This window comes from Ambystoma mexicanum, chromosome 4p (assembly GCF_040938575.1).
Source record: "Ambystoma mexicanum isolate Mex_15411 chromosome 4p, UKY_AmexF1_1, whole genome shotgun sequence".
NCBI classification, from domain to species: domain Eukaryota; kingdom Metazoa; phylum Chordata; class Amphibia; order Caudata; family Ambystomatidae; genus Ambystoma; species Ambystoma mexicanum.
The window spans coordinates 843,580,508-843,599,108 of record NC_090927.1 but is presented as its reverse complement, the minus strand read 5'-3'; the positions used below and the strand labels follow the sequence as shown (position 1 = coordinate 843,599,108).

The following is an 18,601-nucleotide window of genomic DNA, read 5'->3' as shown; positions in this document are numbered from 1 at the left end:
GGCCCAGAGCCTACGGCCACACCACACTGAATGCGTCTGATCTCGGAAGCTAAGCAGTGTCCGGCCTCGTTAGTACCTGGATGGGAGACCGCCTGGGAATACCAGGTGCTGTAGGCTTTTTTGTGCTCCAAGTTCAGGAAGTGAGCCATTTCACAATTGCCTTTCAAAACTGCAAGGTCTAGCCGACTAGATGCTTAAAAGTACAAAACTCACTATGCCCAGAGCCTACGGCCACACCACACTGAATGCGCCCGATCTCGGAAGCTAAGCAGGGTCGGGCCTAGTTAGTACCTGGATGGGAGACTGCCTGGGAATATCAGGTGCTGTAGGCTTTTTTGTGCTCCATGATTAGTAATTGCACAACTTCTCAATTATTTTTCAAATTTGGTATGTTTCCAAAATAATTGTATCCCGTTTTATAGCGGAAATGTTGGACAACATCATGAGGGCTGGAGCTACCTTTTTACATAGAATTAGCATACAGGTAGTGTGTTCATGGGTAATAAATCGACTTTCACATGTAATGCAGTACAGAGAATATTGAGTCCTTCAAGAGGCATGAAAGAAAACCATTATTGTGTTGATTGTTCTCTCCACCTCCCTGCAACAGACACAGGATGGATGAATTAAAGTTATCCTACCAGACATAGGAGTCCTGAATGGGCCCACCAGTCTTATATATCTCACCTGATCGAGCCTGATCGAGCGATGAGCGTGGTATCATGTTGCAAGTGGCTGCATGGCTTAGCTTACTAAATGCAAATGCATAAGAGTAATATTCTTAGCATTCCTAGAGCCTACGGCCACACCACACTGAATGCACCCGATCTCGTCTGATCTTGGAAGTTAAGCAGTGTCAGGCCTAGTTAGTACCTGGATGGGAGACCGCCTGGGAATACCAGGTGCTGTAGGCTTTTTTGTGCTCCAAGTTCAGGAAGTGAGCCCTTTCTCAATTGCCTTTTAAAACTGCAAGGTCTAGCCGACTAGATGCTTAAAAGTACAAAACTCACTAGGCCCAGAGCCTACGGCCACACCACACTGAATGCGCCTGATCTCGTCTGATCTCAGAAGCTAAGCAGTGTCGGGCCTAGTTAGTACCTGGATGGGAGACCGCCTGGGAATACCAGGTGCTGTAGGCTTTTTTGTACTCCAAGTTCAGGAAGTGAGCCATTTCTCAATTGCCTTTCAAAACTGCAAGGTCTAGCCGACTAGATGCTTAAAAGTACAAAACTCACAAGGCCCAGAGCCTACGGCCACACCACACTGAATGCGCCCGATCTCGTCTGATCTCAGAAGCTAAGCAGTGTCGGGCCTCGTTAGTACCTGGATGGGAGACCGCCTGGGAATACCAGGTGCTGTAGGCTTTTTTGTGCTCCAAGTTCAGGAAGTGAGCCATTTCACAATTGCCTTTCAAAACTGCAAGGTCTAGCCGACTAGATGCTTAAAAGTACAAAACTCACAAGGCCCAGAGCCTACGCCCACACCACACTGAATGCGTCTGATCTCGGAAGCTAAGCAGTGTCCGGCCTCGTTAGTACCTGGATGGGAGACCGCCTGGGAATACCAGGTGCTGTAGGCTTTTTTGTGCTCCAAGTTCAGGAAGTGAGCCATTTCACAATTGACTTTCAAAACTGCAAGGTCTAGCCGACTAGATGCTTAAAAGTACAAAACTCACTAGGCCCAGAGCCTACGGCCACACCACACTGAATGCGCCCGATCTCGGAAGCTAAGCAGGGTCGGGCCTAGTTAGTACCTGGATGGGAGACTGCCTGGGAATACCAGGTGCTGTAGGCTTTTTTGTGCTCCATGATTAGTAATTGCACAACTTCTCAATTATTTTTCAAATTTGGTATGTTTCCAAAATAATTGTATCCCGTTTTATAGCGGAAATGTTGGACAACATCATGAGGGCTGGAGCTACCTTTTTACATAGAATTAGCATACAGGTAGTGTGTTCATGGGTAATAAATCGACTTTCACATGTAATGCAGTACAGAGAATATTGAGTCCTTCAAGAGGCATGAAAGAAAACCATTATTGTGTTGCTTGTTCTCTCCACCTCCCTGCAACAGACACAGGATGGATGAATTAAAGTTATCCTACCAGACATAGGAGTCCTGAATGGGCCCACCAGTCTTATATATCTCGCCTGATCGAGCCTGATCGAGCGATGAGCGTGGTATCATGTTGCAAGTGGCTGCATGGCTTAGCTTACTAAATGCAAATGCATAAGAGTAATATTCTTAGCATTCCTAGAGCCTACGGCCACACCACACTGAATGCACCCGATCTCGTCTGATCTTGGAAGTTAAGCAGTGTCAGGCCTAGTTAGTACCTGGATGGGAGACCGCCTGGGAATACCAGGTGCTGTAGGCTTTTTTGTGCTCCAAGTTCAGGAAGTGAGCCCTTTCTCAATTGCCTTTTAAAACTGCAAGGTCTAGCCGACTAGATGCTTAAAAGTACAAAACTCACTAGGCCCAGAACCTACGGCCACACCACACTGAATGCGCCTGATCTCGTCTGATCTCAGAAGCTAAGCAGTGTCGGGCCTAGTTAGTACCTGGATGGGAGACCGCCTGGGAATACCAGGTGCTGTAGGTTTTTTGTACTCCAAGTTCAGGAAGTGAGCCATTTCGCAATTGCCTTTCAAAACTGCAAGGTCTAGCCGACTAGATGCTTAAAAGTACAAAACTCACAAGGCTCAGAGCCTACGGCCACACCACACTGAATGCGCCCGATCTCGTCTGATCTCGGAAGCTAAGCAGTGTCGGGTCTCGTTAGTACCTGGATGGGAGACCGCCTGGGAATACCAGGTGCTGTAGGCTTTTTTGTGCTCCAAGTTCAGGAAGTGAGCCATTTCACAATTGCCTTTCAAAACTGCAAGGTCTAGCCGACTAGATGCTTAAAAGTACAAAACTCACTAGGCCCAAAGCCTACGGCCACACCACACTGAATGCGTCTGATCTCGGAAGCTAAGCAGTGTCCGGCCTCGTTAGTACCTGGATGAGAGACCGCCTGGGAATACCAGGTGCTGTAGGCTTTTTTGTGCTCCAAGTTCAGGAAGTGAGCCATTTCACAATTGCCTTTCAAAACTGCAAGGTCTAGCCGACTAGATGCTTAAAAGTACAAAACTCACTAGGCCCAGAGCCTACGGCCACACCACACTGAATGCGCCCGATCTCGGAAGCTAAGCAGGGTCGGGCCTAGTTAGTACCTGGATGGGAGACTGCCTGGGAATACCAGGTGCTGTAGGTTTTTTTGTGCTCCATGATTAGTAATTGCACAACTTCTCAATTATTTTTCAAATTTGGTATGTTTCCAAAATAATTGTATCCCGTTTTATAGCGGAAATGTTGGACAACATCATGAGGGCTGGAGCTACCTTTTTACATAGAATTAGCATACAGGTAGTGTGTTCATGGGTAATAAATCGACTTTCACATGTAATGCAGTACAGAGAATATTGAGTCCTTCAAGAGGCATGAAAGAAAACCATTATTGTGTTGATTGTTCTCTCCACCTCCCTGCAACAGACACAGGATGGATGAATTAAAGTTATCCTACCAGACATAGGAGTCCTGAATGGGCCCACCAGTCTTATATATCTCGCCTGATCGAGCCTGATCGAGCGATGAGCGTGGTATCATGTTGCAAGTGGCTGCATGGCTTAGCTTACTAAATGCAAATGCATAAGAGTAATATTCTTAGCACTCCTAGAGCCTACGGCCACACCACACTGAATGCACCCAATCTCGTCTGATCTCGGAAGTTAAGCAGTGTCAGGCCTAGTTAGTACCTGGATGGGAGACCGCCTGGGAATACCAGGTGCTGTAGGCTTTTTTGTGCTCCAAGTTCAGGAAGTGAGCCCTTTCTCAATTGCCTTTTAAAACTGCAAGGTCTAGCAGACTAGATGCTTAAAAGTACAAAACTCACAAGGCCCAGAGCCTACGGCCACACCACACTGAATGCGCCCGATCTCGTCTGATCTCGGAAGCTAAGCAGTGTCGGGCCTCTTTAGTACCTGGATGGGAGACCGCCTGGGAATACCAGGTGCTGTAGGCTTTTTTGTGCTCCAAGTTCAGGAAGTGAGCCATTTCACAATTGCCTTTCAAAACTGCAAGGTCTAGCCGACTAGATGCTTAAAAGTACAAAACTCACTAGGCCCAGAGCCTACGGCCACACCACACTGAATGCGCCTGATCTCGGAAGCTAAGCAGGGTCGGGCCTAGTTAGTACCTGGATGGGAGACTGCGTGGGAATACCAGGTGCTGTAGGCTTTTTTGTGCTCCATGATTAGTAATTGCGCAACTTCTCAATTATTTTTCAAATTTGGTATGTTTCCAAAATAATTGTATCCCGTTTTATAGCGGAAATGTTGGACAACATCATGAGGGCTGGAGCTACCTTTTTACATAGAATTAGCATACAGGTAGTGTGTTCATGGGTAATAAATCGACTTTCACATGTAATGCAGTACAGAGAATATTGAGTCCTTCAAGAGGCATGAAAGAAAACCATTATTGTGTTGATTGTTCTCTCCACCTCCCTGCAACAGACACAGGATGGATGAATTAAAGTTATCCTACCAGACATAGGAGTCCTGAATGGGCCCACCAGTCTTATATATCGAGCCTGATTGAGCGATGAGCGTGGTATCATGTTGCAAGTGGCTGCATGGCTTAGCTTACTAAATGCAAATGCATAAGAGTAATATTCTTAGCATTCCTAGAGCCTACGGCCACACCACACTGAATGCACCCGATCTCGTCTGATCTTGGAAGTTAAGCAGTGTCAGGCCTAGTTAGTACCTGGATGGGAGACCGCCTGGGAATACCAGGTGCTGTAGGCTTTTTTGTGCTCCAAGTTCAGGAAGTGAGCCCTTTCTCAATTGCCTTTTAAAACTGCAAGGTCTAGCCGACTAGATGCTTAAAAGTACAAAACTCACTAGGCCCAGAGCCTACGGCCACACCACACTGAATGCGCCTGATCTCGTCTGATCTCAGAAGCTAAGCAGTGTCGGGCCTAGTTAGTACCTGGATGGGAGACCACCTGGGAATACCAGGTGCTGTAGGCTTTTTTGTACTCCAAGTTCAGGAAGTGAGCCATTTCTCAATTGCCTTTCAAAACTGCAAGGTCTAGCCGACTAGATGCTTAAAAGTACAAAACTCACAAGGCTCAGAGCCTACGGCCACACCACACTGAATGCGCCTGATCTCGTCTGATCTCAGAAGCTAAGCAGTGTCGGGCCTCGTTAGTACCTGGATGGGAGACCGCCTGGGAATACCAGGTGCTGTAGGCTTTTTTGTGCTCCAAGTTCAGGAAGTGAGCCATTTCTCAATTGCCTTTCAAAACTGCAAGGTCTAGCTGACTAGATGCTTAAAAGTACAAAACTCACTAGGCCCAGAGCCTACGGCCACACCACACTGATTGCGCCCGATCTTGTCTGATCTCGGAAGCTAAGCAGTGTCGGGCCTAGTTAGTACCTGGATGGGAGACCACCTGGGAATACCAGGTGCTGTAGGCTTTTTTGTGCTCCAAGTTCAGGAAGTGAGCCATTTCACAATTGCCTTTCAAAACTGCAAGGTCTAGCCGACTAGATGCTTAAAAGTACAAAACTCACAAGGCCCAGAGCCTACGGCCACACCACACTGAATGCGTCTGATCTCGGAAGCTAAGCAGTGTCGGGCCTCGTTAGTACCTGGATGGGAGACGGCCTGGGAATACCAGGTGCTGTAGGCTTTTTTGTGCTCCAAGTTCAGGAAGTGAGCCATTTCACAATTGCCTTTCAAAACTGCAAGGTCTAGCCGACTAGATGCTTAAAAGTACAAAACTCACTAGGCCTAGAGCCTACGGCCACACCACACTGAATGCGCCCGATCTCGGAAGCTAAGCAGGGTCGGGCCTAGTTAGTACCTGGATGGGAGACTGCCTGGGAATACCAGGTGCTGTAGGCTTTTTTGTGCTCCATGATTAGTAATTGCGCAACTTCTCAATTATTTTTCAAATTTGGTATGTTTCCAAAATAATTGTATCCCGTTTTATAGCGGAAATGTTGGACAACATCATGAGGGCTGGAGCTACCTTTTTACATAGAATTAGCATACAGGTAGTGTGTTCATGGGTAATAAATCGACTTTCACATGTAATGCAGTACAGAGAATATTGAGTCCTTCAAGAGGCATGAAAGAAAACCATTATTGTGTTGATTGTTCTCTCCACCTCCCTGCAACAGACACAGGATGGATGAATTAAAGTTATCCTACCAGACATAGGAGTCCTGAATGGGCCCACCAGTCTTATATATCTCGCCTGATCGAGCCTGATCGAGCGATGAGCGTGGTATCATGTTGCAAGTGGCTGCATGGCTTAGCTTACTAAATGCAAATGCATAAGAGTAATATTCTTAGCACTCCTAGAGCCTACGGCCACACCACACTGAATGCACCCAATCTCGTCTGATCTCGGAAGTTAAGCAGTGTCAGGCCTAGTTAGTACCTGGATGGGAGACCGCCTGGGAATACCAGGTGCTGTAGGCTTTTTTGTGCTCCAAGTTCAGGAAGTGAGCCCTTTCTCAATTGCCTTTTAAAACTGCAAGGTCTAGCAGACTAGATGCTTAAAAGTACAAAACTCACAAGGCCCAGAGCCTACGGCCACACCACACTGAATGCGCCCGATCTCGTCTGATCTCGGAAGCTAAGCAGTGTCGGGCCTCTTTAGTACCTGGATGGGAGACCGCCTGGGAATACCAGGTGCTGTAGGCTTTTTTGTGCTCCAAGTTCAGGAAGTGAGCCATTTCACAATTGCCTTTCAAAACTGCAAGGTCTAGCCGACTAGATGCTTAAAAGTACAAAACTCACTAGGCCCAGAGCCTACGGCCACACCACACTGAATGCGCCTGATCTCGGAAGCTAAGCAGGGTCGGGCCTAGTTAGTACCTGGATGGGAGACTGCGTGGGAATACCAGGTGCTGTAGGCTTTTTTGTGCTCCATGATTAGTAATTGCGCAACTTCTCAATTATTTTTCAAATTTGGTATGTTTCCAAAATAATTGTATCCCGTTTTATAGCGGAAATGTTGGACAACATCATGAGGGCTGGAGCTACCTTTTTACATAGAATTAGCATACAGGTAGTGTGTTCATGGGTAATAAATCGACTTTCACATGTAATGCAGTACAGAGAATATTGAGTCCTTCAAGAGGCATGAAAGAAAACCATTATTGTGTTGATTGTTCTCTCCACCTCCCTGCAACAGACACAGGATGGATGAATTAAAGTTATCCTACCAGACATAGGAGTCCTGAATGGGCCCACCAGTCTTATATATCGAGCCTGATTGAGCGATGAGCGTGGTATCATGTTGCAAGTGGCTGCATGGCTTAGCTTACTAAATGCAAATGCATAAGAGTAATATTCTTAGCATTCCTAGAGCCTACGGCCACACCACACTGAATGCACCCGATCTCGTCTGATCTTGGAAGTTAAGCAGTGTCAGGCCTAGTTAGTACCTGGATGGGAGACCGCCTGGGAATACCAGGTGCTGTAGGCTTTTTTGTGCTCCAAGTTCAGGAAGTGAGCCCTTTCTCAATTGCCTTTTAAAACTGCAAGGTCTAGCCGACTAGATGCTTAAAAGTACAAAACTCACTAGGCCCAGAGCCTACGGCCACACCACACTGAATGCGCCTGATCTCGTCTGATCTCAGAAGCTAAGCAGTGTCGGGCCTAGTTAGTACCTGGATGGGAGACCACCTGGGAATACCAGGTGCTGTAGGCTTTTTTGTACTCCAAGTTCAGGAAGTGAGCCATTTCTCAATTGCCTTTCAAAACTGCAAGGTCTAGCCGACTAGATGCTTAAAAGTACAAAACTCACAAGGCTCAGAGCCTACGGCCACACCACACTGAATGCGCCTGATCTCGTCTGATCTCGGAAGCTAAGCAGTGTCGGGCCTCGTTAGTACCTGGATGGGAGAACGCCTGGGAATACCAGGTGCTGTAGGCTTTTTTGTGCTCCAAGTTCAGGAAGTGAGCCATTTCTCAATTGCCTTTCAAAACTGCAAGGTCTAGCTGACTAGATGCTTAAAAGTACAAAACTCACTAGGCCCAGAGCCTACGGCCACACCACACTGATTGCGCCCGATCTTGTCTGATCTCGGAAGCTAAGCAGTGTCGGGCCTAGTTAGTACCTGGATGGGAGACCACCTGGGAATACCAGGTGCTGTAGGCTTTTTTGTGCTCCAAGTTCAGGAAGTGAGCCATTTCACAATTGCCTTTCAAAACTGCAAGGTCTAGCCGACTAGATGCTTAAAAGTACAAAACTCACAAGGCCCAGAGCCTACGGCCACACCACACTGAATGCGTCTGATCTCGGAAGCTAAGCAGTGTCGGGCCTCGTTAGTACCTGGATGGGAGACGGCCTGGGAATACCAGGTGCTGTAGGCTTTTTTGTGCTCCAAGTTCAGGAAGTGAGCCATTTCACAATTGCCTTTCAAAACTGCAAGGTCTAGCCGACTAGATGCTTAAAAGTACAAAACTCACTAGGCCTAGAGCCTACGGCCACACCACACTGAATGCGCCCGATCTCAGAAGCTAAGCAGGGTCGGGCCTAGTTAGTACCTGGATGGGAGACTGCCTGGGAATACCAGGTGCTGTAGGCTTTTTTGTGCTCCATGATTAGTAATTGCGCAACTTCTCAATTATTTTTCAAATTTGGTATGTTTCCAAAATAATTGTATCCCGTTTTATAGCGGAAATGTTGGACAACATCATGAGGGCTGGAGCTACCTTTTTACATAGAATTAGCATACAGGTAGTGTGTTCATGGGTAATAAATCGACTTTCACATGTAATGCAGTACAGAGAATATTGAGTCCTTCAAGAGGCATGAAAGAAAACCATTATTGTGTTGATTGTTCTCTCCACCTCCCTGCAACAGACACAGGATGGATGAATTAAAGTTATCCTACCAGACATAGGAGTCCTGAATGGGCCCACCAGTCTTATATATCTCGCCTGATCGAGCCTGATCGAGCGATGAGCGTTGTATCATGTTGCAAGTGGCTGCATGGCTTAGCTTACTAAATGCAAATGCATAAGAGTAATATTCTTAGCATTCCTAGAGCCTACGGCCACACCACACTGAATGCACCCGATCTCGTCTGATCTTGGAAGTTAAGCAGTGTCAGGCCTAGTTAGTACCTGGATGGGAGACCGCCTGGGAATACCAGGTGCTGTAGGCTTTTTTGTGCTCCAAGTTCAGGAAGTGAGCCCTTTCTCAATTGCCTTTTAAAACTGCAAGGTCTAGCCGACTAGATGCTTAAAAGTACAAAACTCACTAGGCCCAGAGCCTACGGCCACACCACACTGAATGCGCCTGATCTCGTTTGATCTCAGAAGCTAAGCAGTGTCGGGCCTAGTTAGTACCTGGATGGGAGACCGCCTGGGAATACCAGGTGCTGTAGGCTTTTTTGTACTCCAAGTTCAGGAAGTGAGCCATTTCTCAATTGCCTTTCAAAACTGCAAGGTCTAGCCGACTAGATGCTTAAAAGTACAAAACTCACAAGGCCCAGAGCCTACGGCCACACCACACTGAATGCGCCCGATCTCGTCTGATCTCGGAAGCTAAGCAGTGTCGGGCCTCGTTAGTACCTGGATGGGAGACCGCCTGGGAATACCAGGTGCTGTAGGCTTTTTTGTGCTCCAAGTTCAGGAAGTGAGCCATTTCACAATTGCCTTTCAAAACTGCAAGGTCTAGCCGACTAGATGCTTAAAAGTACAAAACTCACAAGGCCCAGAGCCTACGGCCACACCACACTGAATGCGTCTGATCTCGGAAGCTAAGCAGTGTCCGGCCTCGTTAGTACCTGGATGGGAGACCGCCTGGGAATACCAGGTGCTGTAGGCTTTTTTGTGCTCCAAGTTCAGGAAGTGAGCCATTTCACAATTGCCTTTCAAAACTGCAAGGTCTAGCCGACTAGATGCTTAAAAGTACAAAACTCACTATGCCCAGAGCCTACGGCCACACCACACTGAATGCGCCCGATCTCGGAAGCTAAGCAGGGTCGGGCCTAGTTAGTACCTGGATGGGAGACTGCCTGGGAATATCAGGTGCTGTAGGCTTTTTTGTGCTCCATGATTAGTAATTGCACAACTTCTCAATTATTTTTCAAATTTGGTATGTTTCCAAAATAATTGTATCCCGTTTTATAGCGGAAATGTTGGACAACATCATGAGGGCTGGAGCTACCTTTTTACATAGAATTAGCATACAGGTAGTGTGTTCATGGGTAATAAATCGACTTTCACATGTAATGCAGTACAGAGAATATTGAGTCCTTCAAGAGGCATGAAAGAAAACCATTATTGTGTTGATTGTTCTCTCCACCTCCCTGCAACAGACACAGGATGGATGAATTAAAGTTATCCTACCAGACATAGGAGTCCTGAATGGGCCCACCAGTCTTATATATCTCGCCTGATCGAGCCTGATCGAGCGATGAGCGTGGTATCATGTTGCAAGTGGCTGCATGGCTTAGCTTACTAAATGCAAATGCATAAGAGTAATATTCTTAGCATTCCTAGAGCCTACGGCCACACCACACTGAATGCACCCAATCTCGTCTGATCTCGGAAGTTAAGCAGTGTCAGGCCTAGTTAGTACCTGGATGGGAGACCGCCTGGGAATACCAGGTGCTGTAGGCTTTTTTGTGCTCCAAGTTCAGGAAGTGAGCCCTTTCTCAATTGCCTTTTAAAACTGCAAGGTCTAGCCGACTAGATGCTTAAAAGTACAAAACTCACTATGCCCAGAGCCTACGGCCACACCACACTGAATGCGCCTGATCTCGTCTGATCTCAGAAGCTAAGCAGTGTCGGGCCTAGTTAGTACCTGGATGGGAGACCACCTGGGAATACCAGGTGCTGTAGGCTTTTTTGTGCTCCAAGTTCAGGAAGTGAGCCATTTCACAATTCCCTTTCAAAACTGCAAGGTCTAGCCGACTAGATGCTTAAAAGTACAAAACTCACTAGGCCCAGAGCCTACGGCCACACCACACTGAATGCGCCCGATCTCGGAAGCTAAGCAGGGTCGGGCCTAGTTAGTACCTGGATGGGAGACTGCCTGGGAATACCAGGTGCTGTAGGCTTTTTTGTGCTCCATGATTAGTAATTGCGCAACTTCTCAATTATTTTTCAAATTTGGTATGTTTCCAAAATAATTGTATCCCGTTTTATAGCGGAAATGTTGGACAACTTCATGAGGGCTGGAGCTACCTTTTTACATAGAATTAGCATACAGGTAGTGTGTTCATGGGTAATAAATCGACTTTCACATGTAATGCAGTACAGAGAATATTGAGTCCTTCAAGAGGCATGAAAGAAAACCATTATTGTGTTGATTGTTCTCTCCACCTCCCTGCAACAGACACAGGATGGATGAATTAAAGTTATCCTACCAGACATAGGAGTCCTGAATGGGCCCACCAGTCTTATATATCTCGCCTGATCGAGCCTGATCGAGCGATGAGCGTGGTATCATGTTGCAAGTGGCTGCATGGCTTAGCTTACTAAATGCAAATGCATAAGAGTAATATTCTTAGCATTCCTAGAGCCTACGGCCACACCACACTGAATGCACCCGATCTTGTCTGATCTCAGAAGCTAAGCAGTGTCGGGCCTAGTTAGTACCTGGATGGGAGACCGCCTGGGAATACCAGGTGCTGTAGGCTTTTTTGTACTCCAAGTTCAGGAAGTGAGCCATTTCTCAATTGCCTTTCAAAACTGCAAGGTCTAACAGACTAGATGCTTAAAAGTACAAAACTCACAAGGCCCAGAGCCTACGGCCACACCACACTGAATGCGCCCGATCTCGTCTGATCTCGGAAGCTAAGCAGTGTCGGGCCTCTTTAGTACCTGGATGGGAGACCGTCTGGGAATACCAGGTGCTGTAGGCTTTTTTGTGCTCCAAGTTCAGGAAGTGAGCCATTTCACAATTGCCTTTCAAAACTGCAAGGTCTAGCCGACTAGATGCTTAAAAGTACAAAACTCACTAGGCCCAGAGCCTACGGCCACACCACACTGAATGCGCCTGATCTCGGAAGCTAAGCAGGGTCGGGCCTAGTTAGTACCTGGATGGGAGACTGCCTGGGAATACCAGGTGCTGTAGGCTTTTTTGTGCTCCATGATTAGTAATTGCGCAACTTCTCAAGTATTTTTCAAATTTGGTATGTTTCCAAAATAATTGTATCCCGTTTTATAGCGGAAATGTTGGACAACATCATGAGGGCTGGAGCTACCTTTTTACATAGAATTAGCATACAGGTAGTGTGTTCATGGGTAATAAATCGACTTTCACATGTAATGCAGTACAGAGAATATTGAGTCCTTCAAGAGGCATGAAAGAAAACCATTATTGTGTTGATTGTTCTCTCCACCTCCCTGCAACAGACACAGGATGGATGAATTAAAGTTATCCTACCAGACATAGGAGTCCTGAATGGGCCCACCAGTCTTATATATCTCGCCTGATCGAGCCTGATCGAGCGATGAGCGTGGTATCATGTTGCAAGTGGCTGCATGGCTTAGCTTACTAAATGCAAATGCATAAGAGTAATATTCTTAGCATTCCTAGAGCCTACGGCCACACCACACTGAATGCACCCGATCTCGTCTGATCTCGGAAGTTAAGCAGTGTCAGGCCTAGTTAGTACCTGGATGGGAGACCGCCTGGGAATACCAGGTGCTGTAGGCTTTTTTGTGCTCCAAGTTCAGGAAGTGAGCCATTTCTCAATTGCCTTTCAAAACTGCAAGGTCTAGCTGACTAGATGCTTAAAAGTACAAAACTCACTAGGCCCAGAGCCTACGGCCACACCACACTGATTGCGCCCGATCTCGTCTGATCTCGGAAGCTAAGCAGTGTCGGGCCTAGTTAGTACCTGGATGGGAGACCACCTGGGAATACCAGGTGCTGTAGGATTTTTTGTGCTCCAAGTTCAGGAAGTGAGCCATTTCACAATTGCCTTTCAAAACTGCAAGGTCTAGCCGACTAGATGCTTAAAAGTACAAAACTCACAAGGCCCAGAGCCTACGGCCACACCACACTGAATGCGTCTGATCTCGGAAGCTAAGCAGTGTCGGGCCTCGTTAGTACCTGGATGGGAGACCGCCTGGGAATACCAGGTGCTGTAGGCTTTTTTGTGCTCCAAGTTCAGGAAGTGAGCCATTTCACAATTGCCTTTCAAAACTGCAAGGTCTAGCCGACTAGATGCTTAAAAGTACAAAACTCACTAGGCCTAGAGCCTACGGCCACACCACACTGAATGCGCCCGATCTCAGAAGCTAAGCAGGGTCGGGCCTAGTTAGTACCTGGATGGGAGACTGCCTGGGAATACCAGGTGCTGAAGGCTTTTTTGTGCTCCATGATTAGTAATTGCGCAACTTCTCAATTATTTTTCAAATTTGGTATGTTTCCAAAATAATTGTATCCCGTTTTATAGCGGAAATGTTGGACAACATCATGAGGGCTGGAGCTACCTTTTTACATAGAATTAGCATACAGGTAGTGTGTTCATGGGTAATAAATCGACTTTCACATGTAATGCAGTACAGAGAATATTGAGTCCTTCAAGAGGCATGAAAGAAAACCATTATTGTGTTGATTGTTCTCTCCACCTCCCTGCAACAGACACAGGATGGATGAATTAAAGTTATCCTACCAGACATAGGAGTCCTGAATGGGCCCACCAGTCTTATATATCTCGCCTGATCGAGCCTGATCGAGCGATGAGCGTGGTATCATGTTGCAAGTGGCTGCATGGCTTAGCTTACTAAATGCAAATGCATAAGAGTAATATTCTTAGCATTCCTAGAGCCTACGGCCACACCACACTGAATGCACCGATCTCGTCTGATCTTGGAAGTTAAGCAGTGTCAGGCCTAGTTAGTACCTGGATGGGAGACCGCCTGGGAATACCAGGTGCTGTAGGCTTTTTTGTGCTCCAAGTTCAGGAAGTGAGCCCTTTCTCAATTGCCTTTTAAAACTGCAAGGTCTAGCCGACTAGATGCTTAAAAGTACAAAACTCACTAGGCCCAGAGCCTACGGCCACACCACACTGAATGCGCCTGATCTCGTCTGATCTCAGAAGCTAAGCAGTGTCGGGCCTAGTTAGTACCTGGATGGGAGACCGCCTGGGAATACCAGGTGCTGTAGGCTTTTTTGTACTCCAAGTTCAGGAAGTGAGCCATTTCTCAATTGCCTTTCAAAACTGCAAGGTCTAGCCGACTAGATGCTTAAAAGTACAAAACTCACAAGGCCCAGAGCCTACGGCCACACCACACTGAATGCGCCCGATCTCGTCTGATCTCAGAAGCTAAGCAGTGTCGGGCCTCGTTAGTACCTGGATGGGAGACCGCCTGGGAATACCAGGTGCTGTAGGCTTTTTTGTGCTCCAAGTTCAGGAAGTGAGCCATTTCACAATTGCCTTTCAAAACTGCAAGGTCTAGCCGACTAGATGCTTAAAAGTACAAAACTCACAAGGCCCAGAGCCTACGGCCACACCACACTGAATGCGTCTGATCTCGGAAGCTAAGCAGTGTCCGGCCTCGTTAGTACCTGGATGGGAGACCGCCTGGGAATACCAGGTGCTGTAGGCTTTTTTGTGCTCCAAGTTCAGGAAGTGAGCCATTTCACAATTGCCTTTCAAAACTGCAAGGTCTAGCCGACTAGATGCTTAAAAGTACAAAACTCACTATGCCCAGAGCCTACGGCCACACCACACTGAATGCGCCCGATCTCGGAAGCTAAGCAGGGTCGGGCCTAGTTAGTACCTGGATGGGAGACTGCCTGGGAATATCAGGTGCTGTAGGCTTTTTTGTGCTCCATGATTAGTAATTGCACAACTTCTCAATTATTTTTCAAATTTGGTATGTTTCCAAAATAATTGTATCCCGTTTTATAGCGGAAATGTTGGACAACATCATGAGGGCTGGAGCTACCTTTTTACATAGAATTAGCATACAGGTAGTGTGTTCATGGGTAATAAATCGACTTTCACATGTAATGCAGTACAGAGAATATTGAGTCCTTCAAGAGGCATGAAAGAAAACCATTATTGTGTTGATTGTTCTCTCCACCTCCCTGCAACAGACACAGGATGGATGAATTAAAGTTATCCTACCAGACATAGGAGTCCTGAATGGGCCCACCAGTCTTATATATCTCGCCTGATCGAGCCTGATCGAGCGATGAGCGTGGTATCATGTTGCAAGTGGCTGCATGGCTTAGCTTACTAAATGCAAATGCATAAGAGTAATATTCTTAGCATTCCTAGAGCCTACGGCCACACCACACTGAATGCACCCGATCTCGTCTGATCTTGGAAGTTAAGCAGTGTCAGGCCTAGTTAGTACCTGGATGGGAGACCGCCTGGGAATACCAGGTGCTGTAGGCTTTTTTGTGCTCCAAGTTCAGGAAGTGAGCCCTTTCTCAATTGCCTTTTAAAACTGCAAGGTCTAGCCGACTAGATGCTTAAAAGTACAAAACTCACTAGGCCCAGAACCTACGGCCACACCACACTGAATGCGCCTGATCTCGTCTGATCTCAGAAGCTAAGCAGTGTCGGGCCTAGTTAGTACCTGGATGGGAGACCGCCTGGGAATACCAGGTGCTGTAGGCTTTTTTGTACTCCAAGTTCAGGAAGTGAGCCATTTCGCAATTGCCTTTCAAAACTGCAAGGTCTAGCCGACTAGATGCTTAAAAGTACAAAACTCACAAGGCTCAGAGCCTACGGCCACACCACACTGAATGCGCCCGATCTCGTCTGATCTCGGAAGCTAAGCAGTGTCGGGCCTCGTTAGTACCTGGATGGGAGACCGCCTGGGAATACCAGGTGCTGTAGGCTTTTTTGTGCTCCAAGTTCAGGAAGTGAGCCATTTCACAATTGCCTTTCAAAACTGCAAGGTCTAGCCGACTAGATGCTTAAAAGTACAAAACTCACTAGGCCCAAAGCCTACGGCCACACCACACTGAATGCGTCTGATCTCGGAAGCTAAGCAGTGTCCGGCCTCGTTAGTACCTGGATGAGAGACCGCCTGGGAATACCAGGTGCTGTAGGCTTTTTTGTGCTCCAAGTTCAGGAAGTGAGCCATTTCACAATTGCCTTTCAAAACTGCAAGGTCTAGCCGACTAGATGCTTAAAAGTACAAAACTCACTAGGCCCAGAGCCTACGGCCACACCACACTGAATGCGCCCGATCTCGGAAGCTAAGCAGGGTCAGGCCTAGTTAGTACCTGGATGGGAGACTGCCTGGGAATATCAGGTGCTGTAGGCTTTTTTGTGCTCCATGATTAGTAATTGCACAACTTCTCAATTATTTTTCAAATTTGGTATGTTTCCAAAATAATTGTATCCCGTCTTATAGCGGAAATGTTGGACAACATCATGAGGGCTGGAGCTACCTTTTTACATAGAATTAGCATACAGGTAGTGTGTTCATGGGTAATAAATCGACTTTCACATGTAATGCAGTACAGAGAATATTGAGTCCTTCAAGAGGCATGAAAGAAAACCATTATTGTGTTGATTGTTCTCTCCACCTCCCTGCAACAGACACAGGATGGATGAATTAAAGTTATCCTACCAGACATAGGAGTCCTGAATGGGCCCACCAGTCTTATATATCTCGCCTGATCGAGCCTGATCGAGCGATGAGCGTGGTATCATGTTGCAAGTGGCTGCATGGCTTAGCTTACTAAATGCAAATGCATAAGAGTAATATTCTTAGCATTCCTAGAGCCTACGGCCACACCACACTGAATGCACCCGATCTCGTCTGATCTTGGAAGTTAAGCAGTGTCAGGCCTAGTTAGTACCTGGATGGGAGACCGCCTGGGAATACCAGGTGCTGTAGGCTTTTTTGTGCTCCAAGTTCAGGAAGTGAGCCCTTTCTCAATTGCCTTTTAAAACTGCAAGGTCTAGCCGACTAGATGCTTAAAAGTACAAAACTCACTAGGACCAGAGCCTACGGCCACACCACACTGAATGCGCCTGATCTCGTCTGATCTCAGAAGCTAAGCAGTGTCGGGCCTAGTTAGTACCTGGATGGGAGACCGCCTGGGAATACCAGGTGCTGTAGGCTTTTTTGTACTCCAAGTTCAGGAAGTGAGCCATTTCTCAATTGCCTTTCAAAACTGCAAGGTCTAGCCGACTAGATGCTTAAAAGTACAAAACTCACAAGGCCCAGAGCCTACGGCCACACCACACTGAATGCGCCCGATCTCGTCTGATCTCGGAAGCTAAGCAGTGTCGGGCCTCGTTAGTACCTGGATGGGAGACCGCCTGGGAATACCAGGTGCTGTAGGCTTTTTTGTGCTCCAAGTTCAGGAAGTGAGCCATTTCACAATTGCCTTTCAAAACTGCAAGGTCTAGCCGACTAGATGCTTAAAAGTACAAAACTCACAAGGCCCAGAGCCTACGGCCACACCACACTGAATGCGTCTGATCTCGGAAGCTAAGCAGTGTCCAGCCTCGTTAGTACCTGGATGGGAGACCGCCTGGGAATACCAGGTGCTGTAGGCTTTTTTGTGCTCCAAGTTCAGGAAGTGAGCCATTTCACAATTGCCTTTCAAAACTGCAAGGTCTAGCCGACTAGATGCTTAAAAGTACAAAACTCACTAGGCCCAGAGCCTACGGCCACACCACACTGAATGCGCCCGATCTCGGAAGCTAAGCAGGGTCGGGCCTAGTTAGTACCTGGATGGGAGACTGCCTGGGAATACCAGGTGCTGTAGGCTTTTTTGTGCTCCATGATTAGTAATTGCACAACTTCTCAATTATTTTTCAAATTTGGTATGTTTCCAAAATAATTGTATCCCGTTTTATAGCGGAAATGTTGGACAACATCATGAGGGCTGGAGCTACCTTTTTACATAGAATTAGCATACAGGTAGTGTGTTCATGGGTAATAAATCGACTTTCACATGTAATGCAGTACAGAGAATATTGAGTCCTTCAAGAGGCATGAAAGAAAACCATTATTGTGTTGATTGTTCTCTCCACCTCCCTGCAACAGACACAGGATGGATGAATTAAAGTTATCCTACCAGACATAGGAGTCCTGAATGGGCCCACCAGTCTTATATATCTCGCCTGATCGAGCCTGATCGAGCGATGAGCGTGGTATCATGTTGCAAGTGGCTGCATGGCTTAGCTTACTAAATGCAAATGCATAAGAGTAATATTCTTAGCATTCCTAGAGCCTACGGCCACACCACACTGAATGCACCCGATCTCGTCTGATCTTGGAAGTTAAGCAGTGTCAGGCCTAGTTAGTACCTGGATGGGAGACCGCCTGGGAATACCAGGTGCTGTAGGCTTTTTTGTGCTCCAAGTTCAGGAAGTGAGCCCTTTCTCAATTGCCTTTTAAAACTGCAAGGTCTAGCCGACTAGATGCTTAAAAGTACAAAACTCACTAGGCACAGAACCTACGGCCACACCACACTGAATGCGCCTGATCTCGTCTGATCTCAGAAGCTAAGCAGTGTCGGGCCTAGTTAGTACCTGGATGGGAGACCGCCTGGGAATACCAGGTGCTGTAGGCTTTTTTGTACTCCA

At 47.0% G+C, this 18,601-nt stretch overlaps 37 non-coding genes and 25 pseudogenes across 37 annotated transcripts; all 62 read left to right on the top strand.

Moving 5' to 3' along the window:
* The first annotated feature begins 8 nt into the window (after positions 1-8).
* LOC138459436 (5S ribosomal RNA) lies at positions 9-117 on the top strand (annotated as a pseudogene).
* A 106-nt stretch (positions 118-223) lies between these two features.
* On the top strand, positions 224-332 carry LOC138457728 (5S ribosomal RNA; annotated as a pseudogene).
* A 463-nt stretch (positions 333-795) lies between these two features.
* LOC138463578 (5S ribosomal RNA) lies at positions 796-914 on the top strand. The gene has a single exon (XR_011266164.1). It is a non-coding gene; the product is annotated as a 5S ribosomal RNA (ribosomal RNA).
* A 106-nt stretch (positions 915-1,020) lies between these two features.
* On the top strand, positions 1,021-1,139 carry LOC138465022 (5S ribosomal RNA). Its single transcript, XR_011267598.1, has one exon. It is a non-coding gene; the product is annotated as a 5S ribosomal RNA (ribosomal RNA).
* Positions 1,140-1,245: 106 nt separating this feature from the next.
* Positions 1,246-1,364, top strand: LOC138453849 (5S ribosomal RNA). The gene has a single exon (XR_011260551.1). It is a non-coding gene; the product is annotated as a 5S ribosomal RNA (ribosomal RNA).
* Positions 1,365-1,470: 106 nt separating this feature from the next.
* On the top strand, positions 1,471-1,579 carry LOC138459885 (5S ribosomal RNA; annotated as a pseudogene).
* Positions 1,580-1,685: 106 nt separating this feature from the next.
* Positions 1,686-1,794, top strand: LOC138456742 (5S ribosomal RNA; annotated as a pseudogene).
* Positions 1,795-2,257: 463 nt separating this feature from the next.
* On the top strand, positions 2,258-2,376 carry LOC138463577 (5S ribosomal RNA). The gene has a single exon (XR_011266163.1). It is a non-coding gene; the product is annotated as a 5S ribosomal RNA (ribosomal RNA).
* Positions 2,377-2,482: 106 nt separating this feature from the next.
* On the top strand, positions 2,483-2,601 carry LOC138460918 (5S ribosomal RNA). Its single transcript, XR_011263572.1, has one exon. It is a non-coding gene; the product is annotated as a 5S ribosomal RNA (ribosomal RNA).
* A 105-nt stretch (positions 2,602-2,706) lies between these two features.
* LOC138464764 (5S ribosomal RNA) lies at positions 2,707-2,825 on the top strand. The gene has a single exon (XR_011267340.1). It is a non-coding gene; the product is annotated as a 5S ribosomal RNA (ribosomal RNA).
* A 106-nt stretch (positions 2,826-2,931) lies between these two features.
* On the top strand, positions 2,932-3,040 carry LOC138459894 (5S ribosomal RNA; annotated as a pseudogene).
* Positions 3,041-3,146: 106 nt separating this feature from the next.
* On the top strand, positions 3,147-3,255 carry LOC138457840 (5S ribosomal RNA; annotated as a pseudogene).
* A 463-nt stretch (positions 3,256-3,718) lies between these two features.
* LOC138465267 (5S ribosomal RNA) lies at positions 3,719-3,837 on the top strand. Its single transcript, XR_011267841.1, has one exon. It is a non-coding gene; the product is annotated as a 5S ribosomal RNA (ribosomal RNA).
* A 106-nt stretch (positions 3,838-3,943) lies between these two features.
* On the top strand, positions 3,944-4,062 carry LOC138463541 (5S ribosomal RNA). Its single transcript, XR_011266128.1, has one exon. It is a non-coding gene; the product is annotated as a 5S ribosomal RNA (ribosomal RNA).
* A 106-nt stretch (positions 4,063-4,168) lies between these two features.
* Positions 4,169-4,277, top strand: LOC138458174 (5S ribosomal RNA; annotated as a pseudogene).
* A 453-nt stretch (positions 4,278-4,730) lies between these two features.
* On the top strand, positions 4,731-4,849 carry LOC138463575 (5S ribosomal RNA). The gene has a single exon (XR_011266162.1). It is a non-coding gene; the product is annotated as a 5S ribosomal RNA (ribosomal RNA).
* A 106-nt stretch (positions 4,850-4,955) lies between these two features.
* Positions 4,956-5,074, top strand: LOC138462577 (5S ribosomal RNA). Its single transcript, XR_011265173.1, has one exon. It is a non-coding gene; the product is annotated as a 5S ribosomal RNA (ribosomal RNA).
* A 106-nt stretch (positions 5,075-5,180) lies between these two features.
* On the top strand, positions 5,181-5,299 carry LOC138462552 (5S ribosomal RNA). The gene has a single exon (XR_011265147.1). It is a non-coding gene; the product is annotated as a 5S ribosomal RNA (ribosomal RNA).
* Positions 5,300-5,405: 106 nt separating this feature from the next.
* LOC138463522 (5S ribosomal RNA) lies at positions 5,406-5,524 on the top strand. The gene has a single exon (XR_011266108.1). It is a non-coding gene; the product is annotated as a 5S ribosomal RNA (ribosomal RNA).
* Positions 5,525-5,630: 106 nt separating this feature from the next.
* LOC138459389 (5S ribosomal RNA) lies at positions 5,631-5,739 on the top strand (annotated as a pseudogene).
* A 106-nt stretch (positions 5,740-5,845) lies between these two features.
* Positions 5,846-5,954, top strand: LOC138456741 (5S ribosomal RNA; annotated as a pseudogene).
* Positions 5,955-6,417: 463 nt separating this feature from the next.
* Positions 6,418-6,536, top strand: LOC138465266 (5S ribosomal RNA). Its single transcript, XR_011267840.1, has one exon. It is a non-coding gene; the product is annotated as a 5S ribosomal RNA (ribosomal RNA).
* A 106-nt stretch (positions 6,537-6,642) lies between these two features.
* Positions 6,643-6,761, top strand: LOC138463540 (5S ribosomal RNA). The gene has a single exon (XR_011266127.1). It is a non-coding gene; the product is annotated as a 5S ribosomal RNA (ribosomal RNA).
* A 106-nt stretch (positions 6,762-6,867) lies between these two features.
* On the top strand, positions 6,868-6,976 carry LOC138458172 (5S ribosomal RNA; annotated as a pseudogene).
* A 453-nt stretch (positions 6,977-7,429) lies between these two features.
* LOC138463574 (5S ribosomal RNA) lies at positions 7,430-7,548 on the top strand. Its single transcript, XR_011266161.1, has one exon. It is a non-coding gene; the product is annotated as a 5S ribosomal RNA (ribosomal RNA).
* Positions 7,549-7,654: 106 nt separating this feature from the next.
* LOC138462565 (5S ribosomal RNA) lies at positions 7,655-7,773 on the top strand. The gene has a single exon (XR_011265161.1). It is a non-coding gene; the product is annotated as a 5S ribosomal RNA (ribosomal RNA).
* A 106-nt stretch (positions 7,774-7,879) lies between these two features.
* On the top strand, positions 7,880-7,998 carry LOC138455071 (5S ribosomal RNA). Its single transcript, XR_011261716.1, has one exon. It is a non-coding gene; the product is annotated as a 5S ribosomal RNA (ribosomal RNA).
* A 106-nt stretch (positions 7,999-8,104) lies between these two features.
* On the top strand, positions 8,105-8,223 carry LOC138463520 (5S ribosomal RNA). The gene has a single exon (XR_011266107.1). It is a non-coding gene; the product is annotated as a 5S ribosomal RNA (ribosomal RNA).
* Positions 8,224-8,329: 106 nt separating this feature from the next.
* On the top strand, positions 8,330-8,438 carry LOC138459388 (5S ribosomal RNA; annotated as a pseudogene).
* A 106-nt stretch (positions 8,439-8,544) lies between these two features.
* On the top strand, positions 8,545-8,653 carry LOC138458529 (5S ribosomal RNA; annotated as a pseudogene).
* Positions 8,654-9,116: 463 nt separating this feature from the next.
* On the top strand, positions 9,117-9,235 carry LOC138463573 (5S ribosomal RNA). The gene has a single exon (XR_011266160.1). It is a non-coding gene; the product is annotated as a 5S ribosomal RNA (ribosomal RNA).
* Positions 9,236-9,341: 106 nt separating this feature from the next.
* Positions 9,342-9,460, top strand: LOC138461153 (5S ribosomal RNA). The gene has a single exon (XR_011263787.1). It is a non-coding gene; the product is annotated as a 5S ribosomal RNA (ribosomal RNA).
* Positions 9,461-9,566: 106 nt separating this feature from the next.
* On the top strand, positions 9,567-9,685 carry LOC138461986 (5S ribosomal RNA). Its single transcript, XR_011264589.1, has one exon. It is a non-coding gene; the product is annotated as a 5S ribosomal RNA (ribosomal RNA).
* A 106-nt stretch (positions 9,686-9,791) lies between these two features.
* On the top strand, positions 9,792-9,900 carry LOC138459435 (5S ribosomal RNA; annotated as a pseudogene).
* Positions 9,901-10,006: 106 nt separating this feature from the next.
* LOC138457727 (5S ribosomal RNA) lies at positions 10,007-10,115 on the top strand (annotated as a pseudogene).
* A 463-nt stretch (positions 10,116-10,578) lies between these two features.
* Positions 10,579-10,697, top strand: LOC138465265 (5S ribosomal RNA). Its single transcript, XR_011267839.1, has one exon. It is a non-coding gene; the product is annotated as a 5S ribosomal RNA (ribosomal RNA).
* A 106-nt stretch (positions 10,698-10,803) lies between these two features.
* On the top strand, positions 10,804-10,922 carry LOC138462553 (5S ribosomal RNA). The gene has a single exon (XR_011265148.1). It is a non-coding gene; the product is annotated as a 5S ribosomal RNA (ribosomal RNA).
* Positions 10,923-11,028: 106 nt separating this feature from the next.
* LOC138456740 (5S ribosomal RNA) lies at positions 11,029-11,137 on the top strand (annotated as a pseudogene).
* A 463-nt stretch (positions 11,138-11,600) lies between these two features.
* On the top strand, positions 11,601-11,719 carry LOC138465141 (5S ribosomal RNA). The gene has a single exon (XR_011267715.1). It is a non-coding gene; the product is annotated as a 5S ribosomal RNA (ribosomal RNA).
* A 106-nt stretch (positions 11,720-11,825) lies between these two features.
* LOC138464987 (5S ribosomal RNA) lies at positions 11,826-11,944 on the top strand. Its single transcript, XR_011267563.1, has one exon. It is a non-coding gene; the product is annotated as a 5S ribosomal RNA (ribosomal RNA).
* A 106-nt stretch (positions 11,945-12,050) lies between these two features.
* LOC138458023 (5S ribosomal RNA) lies at positions 12,051-12,159 on the top strand (annotated as a pseudogene).
* A 463-nt stretch (positions 12,160-12,622) lies between these two features.
* On the top strand, positions 12,623-12,741 carry LOC138461287 (5S ribosomal RNA). Its single transcript, XR_011263910.1, has one exon. It is a non-coding gene; the product is annotated as a 5S ribosomal RNA (ribosomal RNA).
* A 106-nt stretch (positions 12,742-12,847) lies between these two features.
* Positions 12,848-12,966, top strand: LOC138463307 (5S ribosomal RNA). Its single transcript, XR_011265894.1, has one exon. It is a non-coding gene; the product is annotated as a 5S ribosomal RNA (ribosomal RNA).
* A 106-nt stretch (positions 12,967-13,072) lies between these two features.
* LOC138457895 (5S ribosomal RNA) lies at positions 13,073-13,181 on the top strand (annotated as a pseudogene).
* A 106-nt stretch (positions 13,182-13,287) lies between these two features.
* LOC138459483 (5S ribosomal RNA) lies at positions 13,288-13,396 on the top strand (annotated as a pseudogene).
* A 463-nt stretch (positions 13,397-13,859) lies between these two features.
* On the top strand, positions 13,860-13,977 carry LOC138455363 (5S ribosomal RNA; annotated as a pseudogene).
* A 106-nt stretch (positions 13,978-14,083) lies between these two features.
* Positions 14,084-14,202, top strand: LOC138465010 (5S ribosomal RNA). The gene has a single exon (XR_011267586.1). It is a non-coding gene; the product is annotated as a 5S ribosomal RNA (ribosomal RNA).
* Positions 14,203-14,308: 106 nt separating this feature from the next.
* On the top strand, positions 14,309-14,427 carry LOC138453848 (5S ribosomal RNA). The gene has a single exon (XR_011260550.1). It is a non-coding gene; the product is annotated as a 5S ribosomal RNA (ribosomal RNA).
* A 106-nt stretch (positions 14,428-14,533) lies between these two features.
* On the top strand, positions 14,534-14,642 carry LOC138459434 (5S ribosomal RNA; annotated as a pseudogene).
* Positions 14,643-14,748: 106 nt separating this feature from the next.
* Positions 14,749-14,857, top strand: LOC138457725 (5S ribosomal RNA; annotated as a pseudogene).
* Positions 14,858-15,320: 463 nt separating this feature from the next.
* On the top strand, positions 15,321-15,439 carry LOC138463572 (5S ribosomal RNA). Its single transcript, XR_011266159.1, has one exon. It is a non-coding gene; the product is annotated as a 5S ribosomal RNA (ribosomal RNA).
* A 106-nt stretch (positions 15,440-15,545) lies between these two features.
* Positions 15,546-15,664, top strand: LOC138462703 (5S ribosomal RNA). Its single transcript, XR_011265298.1, has one exon. It is a non-coding gene; the product is annotated as a 5S ribosomal RNA (ribosomal RNA).
* Positions 15,665-15,770: 106 nt separating this feature from the next.
* On the top strand, positions 15,771-15,889 carry LOC138461985 (5S ribosomal RNA). Its single transcript, XR_011264588.1, has one exon. It is a non-coding gene; the product is annotated as a 5S ribosomal RNA (ribosomal RNA).
* Positions 15,890-15,995: 106 nt separating this feature from the next.
* Positions 15,996-16,104, top strand: LOC138459892 (5S ribosomal RNA; annotated as a pseudogene).
* A 106-nt stretch (positions 16,105-16,210) lies between these two features.
* Positions 16,211-16,319, top strand: LOC138459064 (5S ribosomal RNA; annotated as a pseudogene).
* Positions 16,320-16,782: 463 nt separating this feature from the next.
* LOC138463570 (5S ribosomal RNA) lies at positions 16,783-16,901 on the top strand. Its single transcript, XR_011266157.1, has one exon. It is a non-coding gene; the product is annotated as a 5S ribosomal RNA (ribosomal RNA).
* Positions 16,902-17,007: 106 nt separating this feature from the next.
* LOC138464998 (5S ribosomal RNA) lies at positions 17,008-17,126 on the top strand. Its single transcript, XR_011267574.1, has one exon. It is a non-coding gene; the product is annotated as a 5S ribosomal RNA (ribosomal RNA).
* Positions 17,127-17,232: 106 nt separating this feature from the next.
* LOC138461984 (5S ribosomal RNA) lies at positions 17,233-17,351 on the top strand. The gene has a single exon (XR_011264587.1). It is a non-coding gene; the product is annotated as a 5S ribosomal RNA (ribosomal RNA).
* A 106-nt stretch (positions 17,352-17,457) lies between these two features.
* On the top strand, positions 17,458-17,566 carry LOC138459876 (5S ribosomal RNA; annotated as a pseudogene).
* Positions 17,567-17,672: 106 nt separating this feature from the next.
* On the top strand, positions 17,673-17,781 carry LOC138456737 (5S ribosomal RNA; annotated as a pseudogene).
* A 463-nt stretch (positions 17,782-18,244) lies between these two features.
* LOC138463569 (5S ribosomal RNA) lies at positions 18,245-18,363 on the top strand. The gene has a single exon (XR_011266155.1). It is a non-coding gene; the product is annotated as a 5S ribosomal RNA (ribosomal RNA).
* Positions 18,364-18,469: 106 nt separating this feature from the next.
* Positions 18,470-18,588, top strand: LOC138462702 (5S ribosomal RNA). The gene has a single exon (XR_011265297.1). It is a non-coding gene; the product is annotated as a 5S ribosomal RNA (ribosomal RNA).
* The last annotated feature ends 13 nt before the right edge of the window (positions 18,589-18,601 follow it).